The 14,200-nt window shown below is 46.9% G+C and overlaps 1 long non-coding RNA gene across 5 annotated transcripts in view; it reads right to left on the bottom strand.

The window, feature by feature from the left end:
• Nucleotides 1–261: 261 nt before the first annotated feature.
• Nucleotides 262–14,200, bottom strand: part of LOC143809668 (uncharacterized) — a 181,421-nt gene continuing 167,482 nt past the window's right edge. For 2 of the 5 annotated variants that reach the window (XR_013222377.1, XR_013222373.1), the window contains 3 exons: nucleotides 724–761; nucleotides 563–629; nucleotides 262–358 (listed from right to left, as the gene is read on the bottom strand). This is a non-coding gene — a long non-coding RNA (uncharacterized LOC143809668). The remainder of the gene's footprint in view (nucleotides 359–562; nucleotides 630–723; nucleotides 762–14,200) is intronic. The other 3 variants (XR_013222375.1, XR_013222374.1, XR_013222376.1) reach the window with 2 other exon arrangements.

Raw genomic sequence — 14,200 nt, 5'->3', positions numbered from 1 at the left:
ATCGTGACCGAAAACCCGGAACCCGTGATGTCTGTACAGCATCCAAGTCATGCCCTAAAAGTGACTCCTTGTCCATGTCAACAAAACTGACTCCTTATGTCAGCAGCTGCAGTAGCGGTGTTATCAGTTATGGCCTGCCCTTGGTCAGATGCGAGGTGCTGGTGTAATGGGTCAAGTGGTCCCAGTACAACATAGTATAACTTCACTGCACACTCTTGCGTTTAGGTGATGCATAAATTTATTAGAATCAAGTATGTGTAGCAAGGGAGGAAAAATTATAATGCAAAGCGACTATATAGCATTTGAATATAACATTTGTAGACGTTTCGACCCATCCTGGCTCTTCATCATTGCAACGCTGCAAAAGAAAAAACAATGCATGAGAATAATAATCACTGAACTTTAATACACAATATGCTAATGTGAAAAAATAAAATAAACAAGAGAATGTATGCAAAGAGAGAATATGCTTCAAATAATTGGTTTCGTGGAAAGGGACCACTTAGGGCCTACCAGTGTGATATTGTACTGAGGAATAGAGGCACAAGAAAAAAATGCTTACTTGTTTATTGAGGGGTTTTAAACAATGGGATGCCGAAACCCCAGGTCAGGGTAGCAAGATAGAATTGCTGCAAAAAGAGGAGGGATGGGGGAAATAGTCATTAGTAGGATAAAGACTGGCATGATGTGGGTAATGGAGGATCCATGGAGAGGTCAGAGTACCTGGATAGTTGTCAATGCTGGGTGTGGGATGCGGAGTGCTGTGGAGATAAAGTCATGGTTAAGAAGTGAGTAAGTTAGGGGGATGGTGTAAGTCAGTCAGGGGGCTGAGGTACTTTGGTAGCCTGGTTACTGTGGCGCTCCTGCCTCTGACTGCTGCTGGAGTGTTGTGAACTCTATTTCTGGGCTCCCTCTAGTGGTCACAAGCGGTACTGTGTAGTGTTGTCCTTCTGCAGGTTGGCTTCATCAGCTGGTTCGTTATCCTTGGTTGGTTTTCTATTTAGCCCACCTGGATACTCAGTTCCTTGCCTGCTATCAATGTATTCAGTGCTCTTCAGATTCCGTGTGTCTACCTTGCTCCCAGTCTCTCCAAGACAAGCTAAGTTTTTGTTTGATCATTTTTTGATTATCAGTGTTCATTATGTTTTTAGTCCAGCTTGCTAAAATGTGATTTCTTCGCTTGCTGGTTGCTCTAGGGGACTGAGTTTCTCCCCCCACACCGTTAGTTGGTGTGGGGGTTCTTGAAATCTCAGAGTGGATATTTTGTAAGGGTTTTTTACTGACTGCATAGATTCCCTTTTCTATTTTCTGCTATCTAGTATTAGTGGGCCTCATTTGCTGAATCTGCTTTCACCCCTGTGTATGTGCCTTCCTCTTACCTCACCGTTATTATTTGTTGGGGGCTTCTATATCTTTGGGGATTATTTCTCTGGAGGAAAGAGAGGTCTTTCTTTCTCTCTAGGGGTAGTTAGTTCCTTAGGCTGGCTCGAGACGTCTAGGAATTCAGGCACATTCACCAGAGGAACGAGGTCTCAGAGATAGAAATAACTTACAATTATTCTTAAAATTCTGAAACCTAGATCTATCTCCAGAAAACAACTCAGGAATGGGTATCTTTGGTTCTGACATAGGGCTATGAATAACAAAATCCTGAATACTTTGCACCCGTGCAGCAAGATGATCCACACTAGAAGTCAGAGTCTGAACATCCATGTCTGCAGCTGAGCTCAAAACCACCCAGAGTTCAAGGGGATGAAAGAAGCTAAACAGACTGCAGCAAAGGAAAAGCGGGAGGAGGAAAAAAAAAATGTATTCAGGTCTTCTTTTTATCCCACTTCTGCGATGCATTAAACACTTTTTGGCCTGCTATACTGTTATGATCCTTAGTGGTTGAGGATCACAAATTACTCCAGCTAAGTAACAAACATAGGACAAGCTCTAGGGAGGTGGCAAGCTGGACTGACCGCAAATCTGAACCTAACCAAACACACTAGAAGTAACCGGTGAACGTGCCTGAATTCCTAGACGTCTCGAGCCAGCCTAAGGAACTAACTACCCCTAGAGAGAAAGAAAGACCTCTCTTGCCTCCAGAGAAATAATCCCCAAAGATATAGAAGCCCCCAACAAATAATAATGGTGAGGTAAGAGGAAGGCACATCTCCATGGATTTTATTTCGGATCTGCCAGTATCTCAGAGAATGTCTGTCATCTGGGTGGTGTGTGATCGTTTTTCCAAGATGGTCCATTTGGTGCCCTTGCCTAAGCTGCCTTCCTCCTCTGATTTGGTTCCTCTATTTTTTCAGAATGTGGTTCGCTTGCACGGCATTCCTGAAAATATTGTGTCTGATAGAGGATCCCAGTTTGTGTCCAGGTTTTGGCGAACTTTTTGTGCTAAGATGGGCATTGATTTGTCTTTTTCGTCGGCCTTCCATCCTCAGACTAATGGCCAAACCGAGCGAACTAATCAGACGTTGGAGACTTATTTGAGATGTTTTGTTTCTGCTGATCAGGATGATTGGGTGACTTTTTTGCCATTGGCCGAGTTTGCCCTTAATAATCGGGCTAGTTCTGCTACCTTGGTTTCGCCTTTTTTCTGCAAGTCTGGTTTCCATCCTCGTTTTTCCTCAGGTCAGGTTGAGTCTTCTGACTGTCCTGGGGTGGATTCTGTGGTGGATAGGTTGCAGCAGATTTGGAGCCATGTGGTGGACAATCTGAAATTGTCACAGGAGAGGGCTCAGCGCTTTGCCAACCGCCGCCGCGGTGTGGGTCCCCGACTTCGTGTTGGGGATTTGGTGTGGCTGTCTTCTCGGTATGTTCCTATGAAGGTCTCGTCTCCTAAGTTTAAGCCTCGCTTCATCGGTCCTTATAAGATCTTGGAAATCCTTAATCCGGTGTCTTTTCTTTTGGATCTCCCGACATCGTTTGCCATCCATAATGTGTTCCATAGGTCTTTGTTGCGGAGGTATGTGGTACCTGTGGTTCCTTCTGTTGAGCCTCCTGCTCCGGTGCTGGTTGAGGGCGAATTGGAGTACGTGGTGGAGAAGATTTTGGATTCTCGTATCTCTAGACGGAGACTTCAGTATCTGGTTAAGTGGAAGGGCTATGGTCAGGAGGATAATTCCTGGGTTGTCGCCTCTGATGTTCATGCGGCCGATTTGGTTCACGCCTTCCACGCAGCTCGTCCTGATCGCCCTGGGGGTCTTGATGAGGGTTCGGTGTCCCCTCCTCAAGGGGGGGTACTGTTGTGAACTCTATTTCTGGGCTCCCTCTAGTGGTCACAAGCGGTACTGTGTAGTGTTGTCCTTCTGCAGGTTGGCTTCATCAGCTGGTTCGTTATCCTCGGTTGGTTTTCTATTTAGCCCACCTGGATACTCAGTTCCTTGCCTGCTATCAATGTATTCAGTGCTCTTCAGATTCCGTGTGTCTACTGTTATGATCCCTAGTGGCTGAGGATCACAAATAGATCAGCAAGTGATTAAACTAAGGACGAGCTCTAGGGAGATGGTAACTGGACTGATCGCAAATCTGAACCTATCCAAAACAACTAGAGGTAGCCGGTGAACGTGCCTAAAAAATTCCTAGACGTCTCAAGCCAGCCTGAGGAACTAGCTACCCCTAAAGAGAAAGAAAGACCTTGCTTGCCTCCAGAGAAATAATCCCCAAAGATATAGAAGCCCCAACAAATATTAACGGTGAAGTAAGAAGAAGGCACATACATAGGGATGAAATCAGATTCAGCAAAAGAGGCCCACTAGTACTAGAGAGTAGTGTTTAGCATTCCGATACCGCAAGTATCGGGTATCGGCCGATCCTTGCGGTATCGGAATTCCGATACCGAGATCCGATATTTTTGTGGTATCGGGTATCGGAATCGGAAGTCCCCACAGTGCTAAAATCACTATAATGTAAAGTGGGCGGTGCGTGGGCGGAGATTTCGTGTCTCTGTGCGGGCGGGGTCTGTGCGGGCCTGCCAGGGATCTCATTCTATGCGGCCGGCGCTGTATGCCCAGGCTTGATGCGGCGTGCCGGGGCTTGATGCGGCGTGGGAGGGCTCTGCGGCATGCTGGGGGGGTCTATGCGGCGTGAGGGGGGGTCTATGCGGCATGAGGGGCTCTCTGCGGCGTTCTGGGGCGTCTATGCGGCGTGCTTGGGGATCTATGCGGCGTGAGGGGCTCTCTGTGGCGTTCTGGGGCGTCTATGCGGCGTGCTGGGGGGTCTATGCGGCGTGCTGGGGGGTCTATGCGGCGTGCTGGGGGTCTATGCGGCGTGCGGGGGTCTCAGCGGCGTGCGGGGGTCTCTGTGGCGTGCTGGGGGGTCTCTGCGGCGTGGGGGGGGTCTCTGCGGCGTGGGGGGGGGTTTTCTGCGGCGTGGGGGGGTCTCTGCGGCGTGCGGGGGTCTCAGTGCGAGCATCGTCCGATGGGACTACAAGTCCCATCGGGCTATGCCTGCTACACTGACAGTGATTGACACATTAGCCAATGATGGGACAGTAGTAGTCCCATCATCCGGCTAATGTGTTGAATGAAAAAAAAAAATACTCCATACATACATTCTACATACATACATACATATAGACATACAGTACATTCATACATTACATACATGACATACATTACATTAAACATAGATTACATACTCACCATTACTTGTCATTTTGATCCCCGAAGCCAGTGTCATCTATAAAAAATGTGAAAAAAACAAACAACCAATATACTCCCTGTCCGCAGAAATCCACGAGTGTCCCACGACGATCTCCCGTGGAGAGCAGCAGCATCAAATAATGCGACCGCTCTCTAGGGGCTCAGAAACACAATGACGGGAGGAAGGTATCCTTCCGCCACTGTATTCCTCCGCCGCTGTAAAAAAAAAAGTCCCTAGTCTCACTTTATGGCATTGCTGTATGAGACATTTTCCCATGCAGCAATTATATAAAGTGACACTTTGAACTCAGGTAACCTCAGTGATGCACTGCAGGAGCCATTGTCTCCTGTCAGTGTGTCACTGAGGGTCCTATAGAGCAGTGACGTCACCCGATGTCACTGTTCTATAGGGGAGATCGTCGTGGGACACTCGTTATTAATTGGACTACGGCGGACAGGTAGTATGCGGTTTATTATTTTACGTTTTTTGCAGGCGCTGAAGTATGGTTAGTATGGTGAAATGAAGAATATTAAAATACTTTTTCCTAATGTGTGCGTGTTTTATTAACCCTTTTCTTACTATTGGATTAATAACGGATAGGCGTCTTATTGACGCCTCTCCGTTATTAACCCGGCTTAATGTCACCTTACGATAGCAAGGTGACATTAACCCCTTATTACCCCATATCCCACCGCTACACGGGAGTGGGAAGAGAGGGGCTAAGTGCCGGAATTGGCGCATCTTACGGATGCGCCATTTTCGGGGCGGCTGCGGACTGGTATTTGTAGCCGGGGGGGGGGGGGCTATGTCCATGGCCCCTCTCTAGGCTATGAATATCAGCCCGCAGCTGTCTGCGTAGCCTTTCTGGCTATAAAATATAGGGGGACCCCACGTCATTTTTTTGGGGGGGTCCCCCTATTTTAATAGCCAGTAAAGGCTACGCAGACAGCTTCGAGCTGATATTCATAGCAGGCTACAAATATTGGCCCCCGGCCGTCGGCGTTCCCCCTCTGGCGCAGAAAATTGCGCAGGAGCCCACGCCGTTTTTTTCCATTTTTTTTTTTTTAAATTCAACGCTCATAAAGGCCTCTTTCACCCTTGCGTCAGTACGGGTCCGTCGCTATGCGTCGAGCCGACGTACCGACGCACGTTGTGAAATTTGTACACGACGTGGGCAGCGGATGCAGTTTTTCAACGCATCCGCTGCCCATTCTGAAGTTCGGGGAGGAGGGGGCAGAGTTTCTGCTGCGCATGCGCAGTAGAAAATGGCAGACGCGACGGACAAAAAAACGTTCACTTGAACGTTTTTTCGTGCCGACGGTCCGCCAAAACTCGACGGATCCGTTGCAGAACGGACGCGACGTGTGGCCATTCGTCGCGATCCGTCGCTAATACAAGTCTATGGGGAAAAAAAATGCATCCTGCGAGCACATTTGCAGGATCCGTTTTTTTCCGCCAGATCCGTTTTTTCAGTCGGATCCGTTGTTTTCCGCCAGATCGGTTTTTTTCCACCAGATCCGTTTTTTTCCACCAGATCCGTTTTTTTTCCGCCGGATCCGTTTTTTCCTGCCGGATCCATTTTTTTCCGCCAGATCCGTTTTTTCTCATAGAGTTGTAATAGCGCCGGATTGCGCCTGATGGCCACACATTTCATCCATTTTTTGCAGGATTCGTAAAAAAAAACTTTCCGCCGGACGGAAAACTCATAGGAACGTTTTTTGTCCGTTATTTTTCATGCATGTTTCCATTCAAATCATGCACATTTTCCATTTATTTATTTTCCAAAAACCTCATCAAAACCTGCATCAAAACTAAACTGCATGAAAAACCGCACCAAAAACCTGCATCAAAAACAGCATCAAAAACCGCACCAAAAACCTGCAGCAAAAAAAGCACCAAAAACTGCATCAAAAACTGAACCAAAAACTACATCAAAAACCGCACCAAAAACATGCAGCAAAAAAGCACCAAAAACTGCATCAAAAACCGCATCAAAAACTGCACCAAAAACCGCACCAAAAACCTGCAGCAAAAAGCTCCAAAAACTGCATCAAAAACCGCATCAAAAACTGCACCAAAAACTGCATCAAAAACCGCACCAAAAACCTGCATCAAAAAAGCACCAAAAACTGCATCAAAAACTGAACCAAAAACTACATCAAAAACCGCAACTGTTTTTGGTGCTTTTTTTGCTGCAGGTTTTTGATGCGGTTTTTGATGCAGTTTTTGGTGCTTTTTTGCTGCATGTTTTTGGTGCGGTTTTTGATGTAGTTTTTGGTTCAGTTTTTGATGCAGTTTTTGGTGCTTTTTTTGCTGCAGGTTTTTGGTGCGGTTTTTGATGCAGTTTTTGGTGCAGTTTTTGATGCGTTTTTTGATGCAGTTTTTGGTGCTTTTGCTGCAGGATTTTGGTGCGGTTTTTGATGCAGTTTTTGGTGCAGTTTTTGATGCGGTTTTTGATGCAGTTTTTGGTGCTTTTTTGCTGCACCAAAAACCGCACCAAAAACCTGCAGCAAAAAACACCAAAAACTGCATCAAATACTGCACCAAAAACTGCATCAAAAACCTGCAGCAAAAAAGCACCAAAAACTGCATCAAAAACGGCATCAAAAACCTGCAGCAAAAAAAGCACCAAAAACAGCACCAAAAACCTGCAGCAAAAAAAGCACCAAAAACTGCATCAAAAACCGCATCAAAAAGCTACATCAAAAACAGCACCAAAAACTGCATCAAAAACCGCATCAAAAACCACCAAAAACCTGCAGCAAAAAAGCACCAAAAACTGCATCAAAAACGGCATCAAAAACCTGCAGCAAAAAAAGCACCAAAAACTGCATCAAAAACCTCAACAAAAAGCTACATAAAAAACAGCACCAAAAACTGCATCAAAAACCGCACCAAAAACCTGCAGCAAAAAAAGCACCAAAAACTGCATCAAAAACTGAACCAAAAACTACATCAAAAACCGCACCAAAACCTGCATCAAAAACCGCATCAAAAACTGCACCAAAAACTGCATCAAAACCTGCATAAAATACTGTTGCAGTTTTGATGCGGTTTTTGATGCAGTTTTTGCTGCAGGTTTTTGGTGCGGTTTTTGATGCAGTTTTTGGTGCAGTATTTGATGCAGTTTTTGGTGCTTTTTTTGCTCCAGCTTTTTGATGCGGTTTTTGATGCAGTTTTTGGTGCAGTTTTTGATGCGGTTTTTAATGCGGTTTTTGGTGCGGTTTTTAATGCAGTTTTTGGTGCTGTTTTTGATGTAGCTTTTTGATGCGGTTTTTGATGCAGTTTTTGGTGCTTTTTTGCTGCAGTTTTTTGGTGCTGTTTTTGATGCAGTTTTTGGTGCAGTTTTTGGTGCTGTTTTTGATGTAGCTTTTTGATGCGGTTTTTGATGCAGTTTTTGGTGCTTTTTTTGCTGCAGTTTTTTGCTGCAGTTTTTTGGTGCGGTTTTTGATGCAGTTTTTGATGCAGTTTTTGGTGCTTTTTTGCTGCAGGTTTTTGGTGCGGTTTTTGATGCAGTTTTTGGTGCGGTTTTTGATGCAGTTTTTGGTGCGGTTTTTGATGCAGGTTTTTGGTGCGGTTTTTGATGCTGTTTTTGATGCAGGTTTTTGGTGCGGTTTTTCATGCAGTTTTGATGCAGGTTTTGATGAGGTTTTTGGAAAATAAATAAACGGAAAATGTGCATGATTTGAATGGAAACATGCATGAAAAATAACGGACAAAAAACGTTCCTATGAGTTTTCCGTCCGGCGGAAACAGTTTTTTTTAACGAATCCTGCAAAAAACGGATGAAATGTGTGGCCATCAGGCGCAATCCGGCGCTATTACAACTCTATGAGAAAAAACGGATCTGGCGGAAAAAAATAGATCCGGCAGGAAAAAACGGATCTGGCGGAAAAAAAACGGATCTGGTGGAAAAAAACGGATCCGGTGGAAAAAAACAGATCTGGCAGAAAAAAACGGATCCAATGTAAAAAAAACGGATCTGGCGGAAAAAAACGGATCCGGTGGAAAAAAACCGATCTGGCGGAAAACAACGGATCCAACTGAAAAAACGGATCTGGCGGAAAAAAACGGATCCTGCAAATGTGCTCACAGGATGCATTTTTTTCCCCATAGACTTGTATTAGCGACGGATCGCGACGAATGGCCACACGTCGCGTCCGTTCTGCAACGGATCCGTCGAGTTTTGGCGGACCGTCGGCACGAAAAAACGTTCAAGTGAACGTTTTTTTGTCCGTCGCGTCTGCCATTTTCTACTGCGCATGCGCAGCAGAAACTCTGCCCCCTCCTCCCCGAACTTCAGAATGGGCAGCGGATGCGTTGAAAAACTGCATCCGCTGCCCACGTCGTGTACAAATTTCACAACGTGCGTCGGTACGTCAGCTCGACTCATAGCGACGGACCCGTACTGACGCAAGGGTGAAAGAGGCCTTTATGAGCGTTGAATTTAAAAAAAAAAAAAATGGAAAAAAACGGCGTGGGCTCCCGCGCAATTTTCTGCGCCAGAGGGGGAAAGCCGACGGCCGGGGGCCAATATTTGTAGCCTGCTATGAATATCAGCTCGCAGCTGTCTGCGTAGCCTTTACTGGCTATTAAAATAGGGGGACCCCCCCAAAAAATGACGTGGGGTCCCCCTATATTTTATAGCCAGAAAGGCTACGCAGACAGCTGCGGGCTGATATTCATAGCCTAGAGAGGGGCCATGGATATTGGCCCCCCCCCGGCTACAAATACCAGTCCGCAGCCGCCCCGAAAATGGCGCATCCGTAAGATGCGCCAATTCCGGCACTTAGCCCCTCTCTTCCCACTCCCGTGTAGCGGTGGGATATGGGGTAATAAGGGGTTAATGTCACCTTGCTATCGTAAGGTGACATTAAGCCGGGTTAATAACGGAGAGGCGTCAATAAGACGCCTATCCGTTATTAATCCAATAGTAAGAAAAGGGTTAATAAAACACGCACACATTAGGAAAAAGTATTTTAATATTCTTCATTTCACCATACTTACCATACTTCAGCACCTGCAAAAAACGTAAAATAATAAACCGCATACTACCTGTCCGCCGTAGTCCAATTAATAACAAGTGTCCCACGACGATCTCCCCTATAGAACAGTGACATCGGGTGACGTCACTGCTCTATAGGACCCTCAGTGACACACTGACAGGAGACAATGGCTCCTGCAGTGCATCACTGAGGTTACCTGAGTTCAAAGTGTCACTTTGTATAATTGCTGCATGGGAAAATGTCTCATACAGAAATGCCATAAAGTGAGACTAGGGACTTTTTTTTTTACAGCGGCGGAGGAATACAGTGGCGGAAGGATACCTTCCTCCCGTCATTGTGTTTCTGAGCCCCTAGAGAGCGGTCGCATTATTTGATGCTGCTGCTCTCCACGGGAGATCGTCGTGGGACACTCGTGGATTTCTGCGGACAGGGAGTATATTGGTTGTTTGTTTTTTTCACATTTTTTATAGATGACACTGGCTTCGGGGATCAAAATGACAAGTAATGGTGAGTATGTAATCTATGTTTAATGTAATGTATGTCATGTATGTAATGTATGAATGTACTGTATGTCTATATGTATGTATGTATGTAGAATGTATGTATGGAGTATTTTTTTTTTTCATTCAACACATTAGCCGGATGATGGGACTACTACTGTCCCATCATTGGCTAATGTGTCAATCACTGTCAGTGTAGCAGGCATAGCCCGATGGGACTTGTAGTCCCATCGGACGATGCCCGCACTGAGACCCCCGCACGCCGCAGAGACCCCCCCCACGCCGCAGAGACCCCCCCACGCCGCAGAGACCCCCCAGCATGCCGCAGAGATCCCCGCACGCCGCTGAGACCCCCGCACGCCACATAGACCCCCCAGCACGCCGCATAGACCCCCCAGCATGCCGCATAGACCCCCCAGCACGCCGCATAGACGCCCCAGAACGCCGCAGAGAGCCCCTCACGCCGCATAGATCCCCCAGCACGCCGCATAGACGCCCCAGAACGCCGCAGAGAGCCCCTCACGCTGCATAGACCCCCCCAGCACGCCGCAGAGCCCTCCCACGACGCATCAAGCCCCGGCACGCCGCATCAAGCCTGGGCATACAGCGCCGGCCGCATAGAATGAGATCCCTGGCAGGCCCGCACAGACCCCGCCCGCACAGAGACACGCAGTCTCCGCCCACGCACCGCCCACACTCTCCCCCCCCTCCAGAACCCCATATAGAAGGACAGAAAGGGCTGATTTACCGTCCGATACTTGAGTCCCATTCACTTGTATTGGTATCGGGTATCGGTATCGGATTAGATCCGATACTTTGCCGGTATCGGCCGATACTTTCCGATACCGATACTTTCAAGTATCGGACGGTATCGCTCAACCCTACTAGAGAGCAGAAAATAGAGCAGGGGTCTATGCGATCAATAAAAAACCCTTACAAAATATCCATCCTGAGATTTCAAGAACCCACACACCAACTAACGGTGTGTGGGGAGAAACTCAGCTCACTAGAGCAACCAGCAAGCAAGGGAATTACATTTTAGCAAGCTGGAACAGAAAACATGATAAACACTGCTGATCAAAAAAATGAGCAAACAAAACTTAGCTTATCCTGGATGGACTGGGAGCAAGGTAGTCAGAAGGAATCTGAGTAGCACTGATTACATCGACAGCCGGCAACAAGTGGAAGAAAAACAGAGCTATATAGGAACCTCACAGAGGATAACGAACCAGCTGATAGCCAGAGACCAGCAGGATAACAGGCAAAGCCACCAGGGGGAGCCCAAAGCAAAAGTCACACCATACCACCAGTGACCACAAGAGGGAGCCTGAACACAGAGTTCACAACAGTACCCCCCCCTTGAGGAGGGATCACCGAACCCTCATGAAAACCACCAGGGCGATCAGGATGAGCCACATGGAAGGCACGAACCAAATCGGCTGCATGAACATCAGAGGCGACAACCCAAGAATTATCCTCCTGACCATAGCCCTTCCATTTAACCAAATACTGGAGCCTCCGTCTAGAAATACGAGAATCCAAGATCTTCTCCACCACGTATTCCAATTCTCCCTCAACCACCACCGGGGCAGGAGGCTCAACCGGAGGAACCACAGGCACCACATACCTCCGCAACAACGAGCGATGGAACACATTATGAATAGCAAATGATGCTGGGAGGTCCAGACGAAATGACACAGGGCCAAGGACTTCCAGAATCCTATAAGGACCGATAAACCGAGGCTTGAACTTAGGAGAGGAGACCTTCATAGGAACGAAGCGAGAAGACAACCACACCAAGTCCCCAACGCAAAGTCGGGGACCCACACAGCGACGGCGGTTGGCAAAGAGCTGAGCCTTCTCTTGAGACAGCTTCAAATTGTCCACCACATGATTCCAAATCTGATACAACCTATCAACCACAACAACCACTCCAGGACAGTCAGAAGGCTCCAACTGAGCTGAGGAAAAACGAGGATGAAACCCCGAATTACAAAAGAAAGGAGAAACCAAAGTAGCAGAACTAGCCCGATTATTAAGGGCAAACTCGGCCAACGGCAAAAAAGTAACCCAGTCGTCCTGATCAGCAGAAACAAAACATCTTAAATAAGTCTCCAAGGTCTGATTAGTTCGCTCGGTTTGGCCATTCGTCTGAGGATGGAAGGCCGACGAAAAAGACGAATCAATGCCGTATTTAGCACAAAAGGTCCGCCAAAATCTAGACACAAACTGGGATCCTCTGTCAGAAACAATGTTCTCAGGAATCCCATGCAAACGAACCACATTTTGAAAAAACAGTGGAACCAACTCGGAGGAGGAAGGCAACTTAGGCAAGAGCACCAAATGGACCATCTTAGAAAAACGAACACACACCACCCAGATGACAGACATTCTCTGAGAGACAGGGAGATCTGAAATAAAATCCATGGAAATGTGCGTCCAAGGCCTCTTCGGGACAGGCAAAGGTAACAGCAAACCACTGGCTCGAGAACAGCAAGGCTTAGCCCGAGCACAAATTCCACAAGACTGCACAAAGGAACGCACATCCCACGACAAGAAAGGCCAAAAAAAAGACCTGGCCACCAAGTCTCTGGTACCAAATATTCCAGGATGGCCCGCCAACACCGAAGAATGAACCTCGGAGATGACTCTGTTGGTCCATCTATCCGGGACAAACAGTCTCTCCAGTGGACAGCGATTAGGTCTATCCGCCTGAAACTCTTGCAGCACACATCGCAAATCTGGGGAGATGGCAGACAAAATCACCCCTTCTCTAAGAATACCAGCCGGCTCTGAATCTCCAGGAGAGTAAGGCACAAAACTCCTAGAAAGAGCATCAGCCTTCACATTCTTCGAACCAGGCAGGTACGAAACCACGAAATCAAAACGAGAGAAAAACAACGACCAACGAGCCTGTCTGGGATTCAGCCGCTTGGCCGACTCGAGATAAATCAAATTCTTGTGATCAGTCAAGACCACCACACGATGCTTAGCTCCCTCGAGCCAATGTCGCCACTCCTCAAATGCCCACTTCATAGCCAACAACTCCCGATTACCAACATCATAATTCCGCTCGGCAGGCGAAAACTTTCTTGAAAAGAAAGCACATGGCTTCATCACAGAGTCATCGGAGCTTCTCTGCGACAAAACAGCCCCCGCTCCAATCTCGGAAGCATCAACCTCCACCTGGAAGGGAAGTGAGACATCTGGCTGACATAAGACCGGAGCCGAAGAAAACCGGCGCTTCAGCTCCCGAAAGGCCTCCACAGCCGCAGAGGACCAATTAGTCACATCAGAACCTTTCTTGATCAAATCCGTCAAAGGCTTAACAACACCAGAAAAATTAGCTATGAAGCGATGGTAAAAATTAGCAAAACCCAAGAACTTCTGAAGACTCTTAACCGATGTAGGCTGCATCCAGTCATGAATAGCCTGAACCTTGACTGGGTCCATCTCAATAGTAGAAGGAGAAAAAATGAAACCCAAAAAAGAAATCTTCTGGACTCCAAAAAGACATTTTGAGCCCTTCACAAATAAAGCATTGTCACGCAGGACCTGAAAGACTATCCTGACCTGCTTAACATGAGACTCCCAATCATCCGAAAAAAACAGAATATCATCCAGATACACAATCATAAACTTATCCAGATATTCACGGAAGATGTCGTGCATAAAGGACTGAAAGACTGAAGGAGCATTAGAAAGTCCAAAAGGCATCACCAGGTACTCAAAATGGCCTTCAGGCGTATTAAATGCAGTTTTCCATTCATCACCCTGTTTTATACGCACAAGGTTATACGCACCACGAAGATCTATCTTGGTGAACCAACTAGACCCCCTAATGCGAGCAAACAAATCAGTTAACAATGGCAAAGGATACTGAAATTTGACCATGATTTTATTCAAAAGGCGATAATCAATACAAGGTCTCAGGGAACCATCCTTCTTAGCCACAAAAAAGAATCCCGCACCAAGAGGGGAAGAGGACGGGCGAATATGTCCCTTCTCCAAAGACTCCTTTATATAACTCCGCATGGCAGCATGCTCCGGCAC

Source organism: Ranitomeya variabilis, chromosome 2 (genome assembly GCF_051348905.1).
Source record: "Ranitomeya variabilis isolate aRanVar5 chromosome 2, aRanVar5.hap1, whole genome shotgun sequence".
NCBI classification, from domain to species: domain Eukaryota; kingdom Metazoa; phylum Chordata; class Amphibia; order Anura; family Dendrobatidae; genus Ranitomeya; species Ranitomeya variabilis.
Note: the sequence above shows the minus strand (reverse complement) of the source record. Positions and strands in the feature narration are given on the sequence as shown.